This window comes from Stenella coeruleoalba, assembly GCF_951394435.1.
Source record: "Stenella coeruleoalba genome assembly, chromosome: 20".
In the NCBI taxonomy this organism is placed as follows: domain Eukaryota; kingdom Metazoa; phylum Chordata; class Mammalia; order Artiodactyla; family Delphinidae; genus Stenella; species Stenella coeruleoalba.
The window spans coordinates 21413256-21428647 of NC_137166.1; the positions used below are offsets into that span (position 1 = coordinate 21413256).

At 37.9% G+C, this 15392-nt stretch overlaps 1 long non-coding RNA gene across 1 annotated transcript in view; it reads right to left on the reverse strand.

The window, feature by feature from the left end:
• The window catches only part of LOC307179511, a 490390-nt gene that overhangs the window by 14031 nt on the left and 460967 nt on the right, over positions 1-15392 (reverse strand). The window contains exon 6 of the long non-coding RNA XR_013825417.1: positions 3250-3325. This is a non-coding gene — a long non-coding RNA (uncharacterized lncRNA). The remainder of the gene's footprint in view (positions 1-3249; positions 3326-15392) is intronic.

The window sequence follows — 15392 nt, forward strand, 5'->3', positions numbered from 1 at the left end:
TGAGTTTTCCTCCTCTCATCAACTCTGCAGATGGAAATGTGCATATATTGAATATTGTTCACAATTAGATGTATGTAATTAGGCATATGACTATGGGACTTTCCAGCTATCTTCAGCAAACACTTTTGTTTTCTTTATGGAACGCTAAATTTTCTAAATTGTTGATGTAGGGAAATATAGGTTGGATATGTGTGTGGATGACTTGGTGGCTGATGGCTAGGTAGGTGGAAGGAGAGAGTGATTAATTGTTACTGGGTCCTTCTATCATGATTATTGTTAGAGTAAGCAAAAGCAAATAGACAAGCTCCCCCAAAATGTTGCTTTATTTATTTCTGCCTGATAGTTCTATGACTTACACTTTCATATCTATTTATCTCATTGAAACATATGAGATGCACTTGCCTTCATTATTCTCATTTTATAGCCAAGTAACCAAGGCTCTGAGACCCAGAGTCTAATGTAAGTTGTCACTGTCATTGACGTGACAGTGTGTGTGAACCCTGGTTTTCACTAAGAATTCAGCTCTAATCTTGCACTATGAGTTACAACATCTCCTTCACAAATTCTGGGACAGAAGTGTTGTGTATGATGTTTTGTTCTTTTTTTTTTCGCTTTTCCTTCCTTATTGCCTTTTTCCCCCCTCTAACTGTCTCCATAAAATCTTTCATCCTCTATTCCCTCCCTGTCTATTTAATTTCAGATGAGTTCCTTCTTTCTAGACTACTTCATAATAGTTGTCCAAGGGCTACAAGTAAGGCAGAGAAGAGAGAACTTCGACAGGTTTTGTTTTGTTTTCCCATGAGATATGTATACTTTTCCACCAACTGAGGTCAGGACTATTAATATGACTTGCTTTGGCTAATGAAATATGAGCAGATTTGACACATGATACATTGGAGCAGAAGGTTCCAGAACCACCATAGGGTTCTACTATCGTTTTTCTCCTACACTACCGAAAACAATCCCCAGATAGGGGGAGTGAAGCACAAAGTGTCCCAGTGGAGCAGAGTGGCAAGAAACCCACAGACAACATGTATCATGTGTGAGAGTTCAAATTGTGTTTGTAATCCATTTTGAGTTGAAGGTTCTTTGTTATACCAGCAAACCCCAACTCATCAATAAAAAAAAGCAAAAGCACTTTTCAGGCTCTTATGAGCTTCCTCATGCCCTATGTCATATGTGTCTCATCAATATTCTAAGTAAGTCAGGTTTGCTATTATTCCCATTTTAGAGATGTGGAAGTTCAGGTTTAGATGGTATGTGAAAAAGAACAAAAAATTCTTATCCAGGAAGTGGAAAAAATAGTCCTAGTTCTTAGTCTTAGTTCTCTTGATATCTTTTTTAGCTTTCTGCCCTTAATCACATCCTGCCACATAAATGAGCTCAGTCCAGGCCGTTTCTGGAATCACTGGAGGCTACATTAAGCCATTCAGGATACTAAGTGCACTTACTGTGAGGAGGACATGAGTCAGTAAACATTACCCTAGTGACCTGAAAAGTTCAGGCAAAGAGCCTTCCTTATGCCATGCTGAGGTTTATTCAGCCAAGAAGCCTCATCTCAAAGATGTGTTAGGCCCAGCCTTGAAACAGTGCATCCTATGTTGAGGAAGTCCCTTTTGACTGTCAGCCCAGCCACAAATGGCTCCAGCTGTGTCAGAAGCTGTGGAGAGCAAGGGCAGGTCAGCCAATCCCTGTTTCTAGGGAAAGAGCAGAATCAGAGAAATGATCGTGGTGGGTCCTGAGCTGAATCAGGCGGGAACGAGCCTAACTTTGGGCAGAGGGACACTTGAGAATAGTGCCCTAGGGATTAGTGAAGAACTGAGCTTGAGGTGGGATGGGGAGATCCATTACCCAGGAAATTAAGAGGTATCTCTTCCAAATCTAGAGGAATGAGGCAAAGAGTATAATCTCCAGTCCCATGGGCTTTATGATGACTTTTCATGCTTCAACTTTCTGGTGAGAGAATTGGACTGTGTATTCACATTTTAGATGTTTTAGTTAAGCTGTAATTCTGTTTTTTTTTTTTTTTGCATTCTGTTAATGTTATCTCAGAACAACCACTTCTCTTTCTCTCTCTCGAATGAGATACTATGAATACTTGCCAGAAATATCAAGTTAATGCCCAAGCCAGCTCTATGTTCTGATTTATCTTCCACGTTGACTCCGAGTAACAGAGCCATACATTAAGGAACAAAGCTTGCTGCCGGGGTATTTATAACCTTGTCTTTTAAAACATTTGGCAGACGTTCAAACCTTCCATATGTTCACAGTATTAAACTTTACCATAAAAGGAACTTAAGAGTTACATTTGAAGAAAGCTGGTATTGTATGGTCTGAAAGTCTGGCAGTTAAAAAAAAATAATCAAGTCCAACTTGAAATAACAGACATTCTGTGATCCTGCTGAAACTTTAAATGCCACACAACAAAGTTCTGCTCTCCCTAACACTGCAGATGTCATATTTCAGGAGCGTTTTCAGTGACTCAGAGCAGACACATTGAGCTTCTGAGCCTGGTTTAATAAGGATGCAGTCCTGAGCAGTGAGGACTAGAAAGGAAGGCTATGGGTGGGGCTGTACCAGCCCCAGTGGCACTATTACTTCCTCCCAGCATTGTTAAAGCCTGCAGAAGCTGGGAAGCCTCCTATGGGGGCAGAATCCTTTCAGTGGGCCAAGCATATCTATGGCCATATGGGAAGAAAATACTGAAACCTATTTTAATATTCATATACAGGCATACCTCGTTTTATTGCATTTCACTTTATTGCGTGTTGTAAATACTGCGCTTTTTACAAATTGAAGTTTTGTGGCAACCTTGAATTGAGCAAGTCTATCATCAGCACCATTTTTCCAATAGCATTTGCTCACTTCGTTTCTCTGTGTCACATTCTAGAAGTTCTCACAATATTTCAAATTTTTCATTATTATTATTGTATTTGTGACAGTGATTTGTGATCAGTGATCTTTGATGTTCCTACTACAACTTGCTCAGATGAAGATTAGGATTTTTTAGACAAAATGCTACTGCACACTTACACTATACATAGTGTAAACATAACAGTATAGTGTAAACATAACTTTTATATATCCTGAGAAACCAAAAGAGTTTGTATGCCTCCTTTTACTGTGATATTTGCTTTATTGCACTGGTCTGGAACTGAACCCGCAATATCTCCAAGGTATGCTTGCATTTAAATAGCATTTATATCCATTTATCAAAAAGTGAGAAAAATTTTTTTTCCTGATACTCACACATTGATTGAAGCTGGTGCTATTAGTTTCTCCATCTTTCAGAGGGTCCCAAGTCCTGAACAATGTTCAATGTATCCTGTGAAAGAGTGAGAATTCCATAACTTAACAAGATTGGCAATTATTCTACTGCCATTGTGTTGTGAAGTCCTGAAGTTTAGCATGGCTGAGTTAAGTAGATTTATGGATTATTTACCCTGGGTTTGACTAAATTAACCCATTTAAAAAGAAGTGGATTTTTAAAATTCCTGAAAAGAGAATATTGATTGAAGATAATACTAATAAGACAACCAGAAGTAGATTTTAGGACAAGAGAAGAAACTGCTACTCTGAGGATAAGCCTTCATCAGCCACATTTCAAATTAACATAATAACACTCTAGTCAGATCAATGAAGAATTTGACAAACCAAAAGATAGACTAAATGCAATGTAGTATTTGGATTCTATAGTAATTGAATTCTGAAACAGAAAAAAGGATTTCAGTGGAAAAACTGGTGAAATCCAAATAAAGTGTATAGCTTGATTAAGAGTATTGTATCAATGTTAATTTCTTAGTTTTGATAAATGGTTGTACACACAATTAACATTAAGAGAAACTGGGTAAAGGATATGACATGAAGAGTCTGTACTACCTCTGCAAATTTTCTGTAAATTCAAATCATTCCAAATAGAAACCTTATTAAAACAACTCAAGGTGAAGTGATGAAGAGTAATTATAAAATAAATTTAAAAGCCTGGAAATGAGAAAAAAAATGCCAATTAATTATAAAGACATTTGAAGTTGTAACTAAAGACTAGGATTGGGGCTTCCCTGGTGGCGCAGTGGTTGGGAGTCCGCCTGACGATGCGGGGGGCGCGGGTTCGTGCCCCGGTGCGGGAGAATCCCACATGCGGCAGAGCGGCTGGGCGTGTGAGCCATGGCCGCTGGGCCTGCGCGTCCGGAGCCTGTGCTCTGCAGCGGGAGGGGCCGCAGCGGTGAGAGGCCCGTGTACCGCAAAAAAAAAAAAAAAAAAAAAAAAGACTAGGATTTTATTTATTTATTTAATTTGTACATTTTTACTAATTTTTTCCTTCTGTTAAAGATCTTCATTATATACTCATAGATATCTTTGACAAAATACTTTAGATTTACTTTATTTTTTCCAGCTTTATCAAGTTGACCAATACAATTATAATTGTATTTTATAAGATATTTAAAGTGCACAACATGGTGACTTGATATACTTGCAAAATGTGAAAGAACGTCCCCCCATCAAATTAACACATCCATCATCTCACATATTTACTTTTTTGTGTGTGTGAGAACATTTAAGCTCTACCCTCTTAGCAAATTTCAAATGTCAATTATACAATATAGTGTTATAAACAAAGTCACTATGCTATACATCAGACTCAGACCTTATTCTTCTTACAAATGAAATGTACCCTTTTACCAACCTCTCTCTGTTTCCTCCACCCCTAACCCCTGGCAACCACTTTTTTACTCTGTTTCTGTGAGTTCAACTTTTTAAGAAAATGATTTTAAAGACAAATCATCATCCCTTAAATCTGTGATAAACCTCATTCTAAGTATATAATCTATTCACGAAAAAATAGAAATAACATTTTTGAAAGTAGCTTATGCTATGGAGAGAACATTTTGAGATTGTTTCTATTGCTATGTGATTTTCTTGCTAAAAATGATTTACAAATCTATCAAACATTCACAGTTAAAACATATATTGTCAGTAAGTAAAATACATTAAAATAAATATTCACTGCATAAGAAAAAAAGAGTAAGTGATAAATCAGTAATAAGTGATTTATGGCCTTGGATTTTTCTGTTTCTTGAATAGGATTCGCTTGTCTAAGACAGCATTATGATTAGGTGATGATGGGGAGAAAAGGCTAATTGAATTAGTAAGAAATGTAATTGACTGTATTACTAGCTCTTCCTTCATTAATCAAGCAACTCTTCCTCCAAACCTTGTTTTAAAACTCTGATAATCCACAATATCACTATTTTTAGAAACCCTTTCCAAAATTTGGATAAAGACGTTATGACTAAGAATGTTCATGCTAGTAAATCTAATTCTAGGAATTCATTGCAGAAGATAACCAGAGATCTATTCTTCTGTAAATAAGGATATTTATGATAGCAATATTCACAATACCAGAAAAAAAAAAAGGAGTGACTTAAATACCTCCAGAATAAATGATGTTACAGACATTTGACTGAATATTATTTGAGCCTGATAATCCTGTTACAAATATTAAATAAGGGTGTGGAAACATATTCAAGATTTTTAAAAAATGAGTCTAATGTATACATGCAAGATGATTTAAACAGAAGAAAACAAAAAACAACAGAATGTGCACTTATTCCAAGCCTTATTTTCCTCATTTGGAAAATGGAGATAATGATAACTGCCCATCTCATAGGATAGTTGTAAGAACTCCAAAATGCTTAGGAGGCCAGTCTGATCCAGTATTTTGCACGTAACAGGTGTATGTTGACTGAGGATGATGTTAATTGCATTCTGAAAACCTCAGTGGAGTCTGGCTGCTAGATGGGCTCTGGGTATGTTATTTCAGTGAAAGAAATGTAGCTGGCCAGTGCTTGCTGGAAAGACTTCTGCTTACAATGGATGCGGGATCCCCAAAATGTAGGTGATTCCAAAAGTAATGCCTGCCACTGAAGTTTCTGCCGCTTGGATGTATCTGGGTCAAGTTCACCTAGACATCCTCTACTTCCTAGCACAGTGATCTGCATTTGCAATGAGAGTTAAGAAGGTAAAATTACTTCTCCCCAGTTGTTCATCAAGCATTGTGTCATCTTTTCTTATCCCTCTTCTTCCTTCTCTTACCCCTTCCTCTCATCCCAACTACAACTGCCTTCGGTCTGCCCTACCATCTCTCTTAGTCTATTATAGTAACATTCATGTTTCCATCCCTATCTCTATTCTATTTCTGCCCCACACAATATCAAATATCCCCTCTTACAACCAGATGCATCTTCCAAAATTCAAACCTGAGCAATTTGGTTCTTTTTAAAAAATGTTTTCTTTTTCTGGCCTCCTATTTTTCACAGGGCAAAACTGATTGGTACAGCTAAACACATTTATCATTGGATCTCAGTATGCTTCTCAGATGAATTTCAGACCAATCTCGCCATCCATGCTTTGCTTTTCTACTACAGAAAAACCTGCTCTTCCTTGAACACACTATTAGTTATGCCTTGCCTAAAGAACAAGCTGATTCTGTCTTTGGAAAGCTCTAACACTATTTTCCTGTCTTGTGAACTCTTGCTTCATTTTCCATTGTTAGAGATATGGTCTCTTCCAGGAAGCTTTCCTTCTCCTCCCCCAGAAATATTATCTCTCCTTTCTTTGTCTAAAGAAAAAAAAAACAAAACTGTGACTAAACTTCATATTATCTTATCATGTGACATTGTAATTGATTGCTTTGTGCCTGTCTTTACCACTGGACTTCTTGAAGGGCTCTGTTATTTATCTATATCCCCAGGCCAAGAGCAGTATTTCATACAGAGCAGGCCCATAGCTGATGATTGATGATGTGATTGACAAATGCTTTTTGCGCCTTTAAAAAAATTTTTTATTGGAGTATAGTTGATTTACAAGTGCTTTTTGAATGGCTGTTGTGTGTAGAAACCTCCCACCGTTAATACGCATAAGAAGATGCCTCTAGAAGGTCCCAGGTAATATGCAAATGTTACTTAAGTAGCATTTACTGTATTAGTGTGAAGTATCTATCAAGTTTGAATTTTATTGGGTAATTTACCTATGGCATATAGAGGTGTTACTGGCTTCAGGCATAGGTAGACATGGGTACTTAAAATGTCATCAAAACACTTTCTTCTGTGTCTGCTCTAACTGACTTCATTCTCAGGCAAGCCCTCCCCACATGGTGGTACACATGAGCAATGGTCCCTGTAGACTTACATCCTCCTAAATAACAAGCCCTGAGAAAATCCTTATGTTCTGACAACTAATGAATGCAAAAATTATGGGTGTGATTCTTACTTGGTCAAATGTAGGTCACGCATCAATCTTTAAATGAATCAATGTCTTAACTCTGATTTACTAGGCAGAGGTCAATGACAAATAAAACCTCTGGACTGAAAGAAGAAGAGGGGTGGTTTTCTACAGGGGAATTTTTATTAAAATAGGAATGTGTGTGTGTGTGTGTGTGTGTGTGTGTGTGTGTGTGTGTGTATGAGAGAGAGAGAGAGAGAGAGAGAGAGAGAGAGAGAGAGAGAGAGAGATATGGTAGGTTGGACAAACAAAAAAATAGTTGCCCACCACAGAGAGGTTAACCAAAAAAGATCTTTAACACTGTAAGTCTGTAAGAGTTCCCCTTTTCTCCATGTGTCTTCAAGGCCCATCTCAGATAGAACTTCCTTTATGAAATCTTTCCTGAAGCCCCCAGGAAGCGTGAGTCACTTGCACCTGTGTTCCCCAGCTCCTGATCGTGCTTCCATCCTTGCACAATTATGTCCTACTGCAATTGTTTTTTCACTGTTGTCTTCCCCAATAGATCTTACATTCCTCAGAGAAGGGACAGTCTGTATGTTCCTCTTCTTCTTGTGTATCTTCAATCCCTTATTGAATATGCAAGAGCTCATTGTAGGCATGGATATAGAAGGGGATACAACTTGAGGGAAAGAGTAGGAGTTGTTCAAGAGGTAATATGCCCAGGGTGATTCTATCTACCTCATGAGACTGAGGGCCATAAACAGGGGATACCATTTTCTGACCACCTACTTATCTTCCTCTACCCTGCAATGATACAGTAAAGAATATACTGGCTAGGGCTTCCCTGGTGGCACAGTGGTTGAGAGTCTGCCTGCCGATGCAGGGGACACGGGTTCATGCCCTGGTCGGGGAGGATCCCACATGCCGCGGAGCGGCTGGGCCCGTGGGCCATGGCCGCTGAGCCTGCGCATCCGGAGCCTGTGCTCGCAACGGGAGAGGCCACAACAGTGAGAGGCCCGCGGACCGCAAAAAAAAAAAGAAAAAAAAAAAAAGAGGGTACTGGAGAGATATTACATTTAGCACACGTCCACTAACCAATGAGAAAGCTCAGTGTCCTGGGTGAGGCAACCCTATCTATGGGCCAACCATATCCATGGTACCTGAGGATCTCAGAGCTTCAACAATTTGACATCCTTTGAGAAACACTTCTGCTCCAACAAAATCAAATAGCACTCCTGGGCTGGGCCCCTAGAAGAGGAGGGTGTGCCTAGGGAGTGCTCAAAGAAAGCCTGAGACTTTTTTTCTTTGTAATCTTTATAAGTGCATATTTTAAGTTTTTAAATTAATACACTTTATTTTTTAGTACAGTTTTAAGTTTACAGAAAAATTCAGAGGAAAGTAGAGCAAGTGCCCGTATACCACTGCAGACCCTCCCACCCAGTTTCCCGTATTATTAACCTCTTGCATCATGTGGTTCATTTCACAGTATCAATGAGCCAATATAGATACAATATTATTAACTAAAGTCCATAGTTTACATTAGGGTTCACTCTTTTTGTTGTATATTCTATGGGTTTGGAGATATATATATATATATATATATACATATCTAATGACATGTATCTACTTTTACAGTATCATAGAAAAGAGTGTCATTGCCCTAAAAATCCTCTGTGCTCCATGTATTCATCCTTTCCTCCTTCCCCCAAAGCCCGTGGCAAACACTGATTTTTTTTTTTTTTTTACTGTTGCCCTAGTTTTGTCTTTTCCAAAATGCCATCTAGTAGAAATAAAGTAGTTTGTAGCCTTTTCAGACTGGCTTTCAGATTCTGCCACAGTTTGTTTATCCATTCACCTATTGAAGGACATCTTGGTTGCTTCTACATTTTGGAAATTACGAAGGAAGTTGTAAACATTCATACACAGGCTTTTGTGTTGATATACGTTTTCATCTCATTTGAGTAAATACCGGGGAGCACGATGGTTGAATCATATGGTGAGGCTATGTTTAGTTTTATTCGAAACTGCCAAACTATCTTCCAAAGTCTATGTACCATTTTGCATCCCCACCAGCAATGAAGGAGAGCTCCCTTTGCTGCACATTCTCGCAGTATTTGGTGTTACCAGTGTTTTGGATTTTACTGATTTGATAGGTGTGTAGCAGTCTGAACTTTCTACCCAAAGTTTTCTCTTGGTGTCATCCACTGTGACTTTGAATAACTACCTTATCATTTTCTTCAATGAGCCACAGTTATTACCAGTGACCTGGATGAATGGCCTCTTCATTCTCATGAGAAACAGTAAATCTCACATTAGAATTATGCAGAAACCTGGGCTTCACTCCATTCTTACTTCCCCAAATATCCTGAGAGAGGCCTTTGAATTTGCATAGTTCACAAGCTCACCTGTGATTCTTAAAAACATGAAAGTTTGAGGACCAGTATGGGGATTCTTGTTTTGAATCATTTAGACTCACCTCCTGTCTACGGGCCTTCCGAGGAGAACCTCTACATCCTTCTCACGTGTCCTGAGCCCACTATTAGTCGTACTGGACACAGAGAGATTTTGAAGTAATAACTTCAAGTCTCTGAGCTTCCACTTCCTTGTTTGTACAATCACCCTGATGCTACCTACCCCAAAGAGCATCTATGAGAATTGAATAAAATAGCTGGTGTACGAAGTTCCTTGGGACAAAGACCAACAGAAGCAGCCGCTCAACCAATTGCTTCCTTCCTTCTCAGTTAGTTGGTTTCTACATATATCTGTTTGTGCAGCTGACCACACCACTGCCTAATTCTAATAAATGCATAGTCAGCTTGGTCCAACATATCTAAAGCTCATCTGAGTCCATAATTCTTATCCACCACTTCCAAGATTAACCAAGTAAAATGGCGTGGGTGAAAGGCTGAGAACTAATCACAACTGATTTGTGTTAAACCTACCTAGTTTTCTACACTCTATACTTGATTCAGAGAGAGAAATTAAAGGGGCCAAAGGGTGAAAACCAAGTGGAGAGCTATTATTTTTATCACAAAGGAGACTTTTATGCCTGTATTAACAGTATTTGTGTGTCATGTACATATGAGACAAAGATTACAGAAGAGAGACCCCGACTTAAACTTTTCATTCACATGATGTTCTCAGGAAGAAAGGACCAGGAGGATGACCCATCTCAGTCTTACCATTTTGGCAGTGAGTGAGAAAACTGAAGTCCAGAAGGAAGGAACTAGTTCATACTGCTATTAGTGGAGAGCCGGGGGCTAAAACTTCTTGACTTGAATAAGTTGTTAAAAAAAATAGAATAAAATAAAATCTGCCCTAGCTTCCCATTATGAGCTTAGCTCTAGGTTCTACATCTTAGGTCTCCTGCTTCCACCTGACTGTGTTTGTTCTTGGTGCCCATGCTGTCCTGTGCCATCTCTACCCCACCCCCTTTGCTTGAAGGATCAGCTGTGACACTTCAGGTTTCCATCTCTGTTTCCTGGCTTCTTATCTGTCTCCCTTGGCTTCCCCAAGGACTGATGATGGTCAATGTATCTCCCCAGTGGGGTGACCCTAATACATCTGTGCATCTCTCTCCATCAAGGCCCTTGGCTCCCTGAGTCCCAATCAAGACATTCTCTCTCCGCACCATGTCACCTTAGAAGAAAACACTCTATCTTCCATCTAAGAGAATGATTCCTTACCCTTGCTTTGTTTTGAGAGGACTCACTTAAAAATATATTTTTACATTTATGTATAGTAAAATGGACCCTTTTGGATGTACAGCTCAATGTGCTTTTACAAATGCACAGATACATGTAACTTCTATCACCATCAGAATAGAACACTGAGGACTCCTTTTTTTGGGGGGGGCGTGTATAGTTGCTTTACAATGTTGTGTTAGTTTCCACCATACAGCGAAGTGAACTGGAGTTCCCTGTGCTATACAGTAGGTTCTCATTAGTTATCTATTTTATATATATATTAGTGTATATATGTTAGTCCCAATCTCCCAATTCATCCCACCTCCCCTTTCCCCCCTTGGCGTCCATGTGTTTGTTCTCTACATCTGTGTCTCTATTTCTGCCTTGCAAACTGGTTCATCTGTACCATTTTTCTAGGTTCCACATATATGCGTTAATATACGATATTTGTTTTCCTCTTTCTGATTTACTTCACTCTGTATGACAGTCTCTAGGTCCATTCACATCTGTATGAATGACCCAATTTCGTTCCTTTTTATGGCTGAGTAATATTCCATTGTATATATGTACCACATCCTCTTTATCCATTCATCTGTAGATGGGCATTTAGGTTGCTTCCATGACCTGGCTATTGTAAATAGTGCTGCAATGAACTTTGGGGTTCATGTGTCTTTTTGAACTATGGTTTTCTCAGGGTATATGCTCAGTAGTGGGATTGGTGGGTCATATGGTAATTCTATTTTTAGTTTTTTAAGGAATTGCATACTGTTCTCCGTAGTGGCTGTATCAATTTACATTCCCACCAACAGTGCAAGAGGGTTCCTTTTTCTCCATATCCTCTCCAGCATTTTTTATTTGTAGATTTTCTGATGATGCCCATTCTAATTGGTGTGAGGTGATACCTCATTGTCGTTTTGATTTACATTTCTCTAATAATTAGTGATGCTGAGCATCCTTTCATGTGCCTCTTGGCCATCTTATGTCTTCTTTGGAGAAATGCCTATTTAGGTCTTCCACCCATTTTTTGATTGGGTTGTTCTTTTTTTTTTTTTTATATTGAGCTGCATGAGCTGTTTGTATAATTTGGAGATTAATCCTTTGTCTGTTGCTTCATTTGCAAATATTTTCTCCCATTCTGAGGGTTGTCGTTTCGTTTTGTTTCCTTTGCTGCACAAAAGCTTTTAGGTCCCATTTGTTTATTTTTGTTTTTATTTCCATTACTCTAGGAGGTGGATCAAAAAAGATCTTGCTGTGATTTATGTGAGGACCCATTTTTAAACTAACTCTATTTGTTCAGTGATATTTAATTCATTCCTTATTTTATTTTTTTTCTAGTACTTATCTTCCAATCACAGCTTATGATCTGGGTGAGAGATCCAGTGTAATTAAAATAATTTGATAAAAATTATCCAAGAGTAAAGAGACGTAGAATTTTAATTCCCTTGTACAGCCTGATTGCCCATAAGTATCAGTCTTCTTCAGGCCTTTTAAAATAAAGGAAGTATCTCATGGATCCTTAATACTACCTTCAATGACGTCTAGACTCAGGTTTGAGGGTTATGAGTGGGTCTGGTCTAGAACTAGGTAAAAATACTTTTCTTAACTCCTTTGAAGTTACTCCAGGGGAACCCGCTGTGGGGGTACTCGGAAATTGTTGCAAAGTTTATAGCATGAATCTCAAAGATATGAGGTATCATTCCTGGCAGAGTATTAGAGAGTTTTTCCTATCAAGTCATTTTGACAGCTAAGTCAGTATTGATCTCTACATTCTCAAATATCAAAACCAACTTGTCAGCGATACAAAGAAAGTGGCCAGAGACCTCCCAGGAATTTCCTGCTAGAAAAAAAAAAAAAAAAAAATTCTTGCTCTTTGCTGTCCAAATGCTCAGCATGCTAAACCTCACTTTGAATCAGTCTCTCAGACAGATAATGAGGTGGTAACACAATGCAGGACTGTAATAGAAATGGATTGAGTGAAAAAGAATTTCTCAGGATATGAACTGAGATATGTATACAAAAACAGGCAGCAATCATTAATAAAACTCATTCTTTGGTCTCATTCTCAATCTGTCGTTCCTGCCTGGTTGGAAACCAGGATTTTTTAGAAGGGAATAACACATCAAACAACACATCTGCGTGTTTAATGAAGGTGTCAGACTGAAGTTGTGTTTTAAAATGGAAATCCTTTGGCAAACTGCAATAAGGAGATAAGATGCTTTTTATGGACTGCAAGAATTTAAATACTTTGAGTTGCTTTCACAGAATGCCCTTAAGTTTTAATAATATCCAGACATTCTTATTTTGCAGTGAATGATTAAGGAGAAAATGTGTCATACATTGCCATAATTACAGAGAGACTGGCTATTTTGAACATAAAGTAAAGTAATGGGATCACTGTTTTTTTTCCTTAATAGAAATAAAGGAAATTTGGAGCCAACAAATGTAGTCATCCTACTCCATTTTACAGATGGTGAACTTCTAGATAATTAAATAATGACAACGACTAGCATGGAACCAGGGTATTTGGGGATCATGACTTGGAGAAATGGTACTACAGGTACCAGATAGGTGGTCTGTGGTTAGGGGACTGAGCTTCTTTTGACATTTTTGTTTTGCCCTGAATGCGATAAGAAGGTTAAAGACTAGGGTAATTTGAGGTGGTTTAGATCAGAACAGTGGTCAGGAAATAAGACCTTAAATGAAACCATAAGTTGGTGAGGCTGTTTTGCTTGGAGAAGTCAGTGCTGAGAACTATAATCATACCAATAAAAGGAAGCAGGTAGCAAAGTGGGTTTTAACACTATATTTGGCTGCTTTTGTACTAGATGGGCAATCTTGGGGCCATCTTCGTCTTTTTTCAGGCTTCATTTTATATTTATCTATCTATCTATAGAGGGAGATACCTACGGCATACCACACCAAAGAAAAAAATCATTTCTATTCAGATAGCCCATCTGAATATAAAAGACTAAACAATTAAACAATACAGCTTTTGGGAAAAAAATGCAGGAGGATATCTTCATGAATTTGAGGAAGGCAAATAATTCTTAGAAAAAACATAGAAAATGATAAGTGATAAATTGGTCCACATTAAAATTAGGAATTTTTGTTAAAAAAATAACCCTTTAGAGATTGAGGAAACAATCCACAGGATTAGAGACTATATTAACGATACATATATCCAACAATGGACTTGAATCCAGAATTTAGAAATCACTGCTACCATAAGCAAAAGGCAGATGATGACCCAATTTTAAAAACGGGTAAAAGATTTGAACAAGCACTTCATAAAAGTGGACATCGAAATAGCCAATGAACATAGGAAACAGTGCTTAACTATCATTAGGGAAGTCCAATTAAAACCAAGATGTAATATTGGTGCACCCAACAACAATGGGTAAAATGAAAAGACACATGGCACCAAGTGAGGGGGTGAAGGATGTGGAGTAACTGGAAACTTGTATCCTGCTGGTTGGTGTTTAACTTGGTGCAATCATTTTGAAAGAAACGCAAAACAAACAAACAAACAAAAAAGAAACCAAAAAAACCCTACAAAAATAACTCTAAAGCTAAAAAAAAAAAAAAGGCTTATGATTTAGCAATTTTTATCCCTAGGCTTATAGGAATGTGTACATACGTGGGCTAAAAGACATATACGAAAATGTTCATAGAAGCAGTATTTGGAATAGCCCAAACCAGCCCAAATGTTTACGTACAATAGAAAAGATAGTTAAGTTGTATATTCATGCGATAGAACATTGCACAGCAAAGATCAGGAACAAATTACAGTGAAACACAATAGTATGAATGAACCTCACCAAACAATGTGGAGTGAAAGAAGCCAGTCACCCCAAAATACACATTATTTGATTTCATTTACATAGAGCTCAAAAATAGGTGAAACAAATTGATGATGTGACAAGTTAGGAGAGTGGTTATCTTCTATGGGGGTGGCTAGAAAGGGGTACATGGGGCCTTCTGGGGTTCTGGGGTTCTGTTACTGCTTCCTGATATAAACACTGGCTATGCAGATGTATTCACTTTTTTAAAAATTCACTTTTTAAAAATTCATGAATTGGTGATCTTTTCTGTATATTTTATTTCTTAATAAAATTTGAAAAACCAAATGAGGGTGTCAGAGTAGAGAATTTCTGAGACAACATTAATTAGTCTCCTAAAGCCTAAAAAATAAACTGATTAAAAAATTACTAAAGCCTAATAAATAAACTAATTACAAAAATAATCCTGGGGACTTTGCTAAAACAACAGATTTCAGGGCTCTATTTCCAGAGAACATTACTCTTAGGACCAGGGAAGGGCTTATTTTAAAATAAATTACCTAAGTTATTCTAACTTAAGTGGGTTTGTGGACCATCTTTTGAGAAATGTTATAAAAAGGAGTCTTTCAATGTTGATATTTTAAAGCCATGTGGCCAACTAGCAGATCAAGCTAGTCATAAAGTTATGACAGTATCTTCACTAAGA